Source organism: Canis aureus, chromosome 15 (genome assembly GCF_053574225.1).
Source record: "Canis aureus isolate CA01 chromosome 15, VMU_Caureus_v.1.0, whole genome shotgun sequence".
Lineage (NCBI taxonomy): Eukaryota > Metazoa > Chordata > Mammalia > Carnivora > Canidae > Canis > Canis aureus.
In genome coordinates, this window is record NC_135625.1 from 52,691,098 (window position 1) to 52,693,184 (window position 2,087).

Sequence of the window (2,087 nt, forward strand, 5' to 3'; positions counted from 1 at the left end):
TATGGTCTCATTCATTTGGGGAATATAAATAATAGTGAAAGGGAACAGAAGGGAAGGGAGAAGAAATGGGTAGGAAATATCAGAAAGGGAGACAGAACTTGGAAGACTCCTAACTCTGGGAAACGAACTAGGGGTGGTGGAAGGGGAGGAGGGCGGGGGGTGGGGGTGACTGGGTGACGGGCACTGAGGGGGGCACTTGATGGGATGAGCACTGGGTGTTGTTCTATATGTTGGCAAATTGAACACCAATAAAAAATAAATTTATTATAAAAAAAAAAAAGAAGGATAAGCCCAGGAAGTACCTTGGCAGTGTCGGAGATGGAGAGACTGTGGACTTGGATGTTGTTGAGGGAGAAGAGGGTGCGGAGGCAGCCGCTGGCACGGGCCCTGGTGGAGTTCCAGGGCAGGCAGTTGATAGGCAGCAGCCCGCAACCGTGATAGGCGCTCTCCGCGGCGCAGGGGTCCTCCACGCAGCCGCCAGAGAATTACCAGAATAATGAGTGGGGAAAAGGAGGAGGGATCCCCGAGCTCCCGCAGGCCCGCCCCACCGCGCCGGCCCTACCGCAGGCGGCGGCTCCCACCTCAGCACAGCCGAGGCCCCCGGCGTCCACCACGGTGTTCCAACCCTGCTGGGCAGGGACAAGGGAGGAAAGGTGCTGACAACCGGGGTGCAGGAGAGCAAGGTGGCCCAGTGAGACACAGCATGCGTGAGGTTATAGACCACGATTCCGTAGGGGTCCTCCTCGCCAAAGACAGCCTGGACAGGATGGAAAGGAGGAAGATTCGGACAATCAAGGAGAGGAGACCCAAGGTCCGCAGCCACCGCAAGGTCGGTACCGCCGCAACTTCGATTACGGACGCAGACGCCCAGAAAACCCTAAACCACAAGGTGGCAAAGAGACGAAAGCGGCCGATCCACCAGCTGAGAATTGGTCCGCGAGGCTGAGCGGGCCGGGGCTGAGTACGTGCCGGCTTACCGTCTCTACCGCCATCCGGGTTAGGCATCCAACGTGGAGAAATGAAGATGAAATTCCAGCAGTAAGAAATGAACGAAAGAGGGATCCCTGGGTGGCGCAGCGGTTTGGCGCCTGCCTTTGGCCCAGGGCGCGATCCTGGAGACCCGGGATCGAATCCCACGTCGGGCTCCCGGTGCATGGAGCCTGCTTCTCCCTCTGCCTATGTCTCTGCCTCTCTCTCTCTCTGTGACTATCATAAATAAATAAAAATTAAAAAAAAAAAAAAAGAAATGAACGAAAGATTGGAGCTGAAGACCTTAAGTGCTTGCTTTTTGCCCATTGACCAGATAAATAGAACTATCTGCATTATCTATGCAGCGTGGAGTTTTTTTTATTATTTTTACCTAAAGACGTCTCTTTTTGGTAATGATAAACGTGTTAAAAAAAAAAACAAAAACCCGGGATCCCTGGGTGGCGCAGCGGTTTGGCGCCTGCCTTTGGCCCAGGGCGCGATCCTGGAGACCCAGGATCGAATCTCACGTCGGGCTCCTGGTGCTTCTCCCTCTGCCTCTCTCTCTCTGACTCTCATAAATAAATAAAAATTAAAAAAAAAAAGCCTGTTTTTTCTCAATACACCTTTAAAGGTTTTTAAAATTGTTTCATATCTGGTCAAGTTGAGATTTTTAAGAACCTCATTTTTAATTTGTGATAAAAGTTTACAACTTGATTTTTTCAAAAAAGTCAACAAAGGGCAAGCACCCTTAAATAAAAAAAAATTTTGAGACAGTTTTACTTCTCTTAAATAGTAAAATGTTTCATAAATTATTTAAAGAACCATATAGAAGGTAAACTTATAGCTATGCATAGTTCCAATGTTTTAAAGAAGATATAATTCAGAGAGAAGAGACAAGCAGGATAGAGATGATTAACAAAATCAGGAGGTTAGTTACTGGATCCATTACTTTACCCAACACCAGTACTAATGCTTTGACTTCCTCCCCTTTTATTCCTTATTTATTTATTTATTTATTTATTTATTTATTTATTTATTTTTTTATTTATATTTATTTTAATAAACTTCCATTTTTAGAGCAGTCTTAGGTTCACAGCAAAATTGAGTGGAGTGTACAG

The 2,087-nt window shown here is 47.0% G+C and overlaps 1 pseudogene; it reads left to right on the forward strand.

Annotated features, from left to right (window-relative positions):
- Nucleotides 1–278: 278 nt before the first annotated feature.
- Nucleotides 279–1,399, forward strand: LOC144284172 (Y-box-binding protein 1 pseudogene; annotated as a pseudogene).
- Nucleotides 1,400–2,087: the final 688 nt, after the last annotated feature.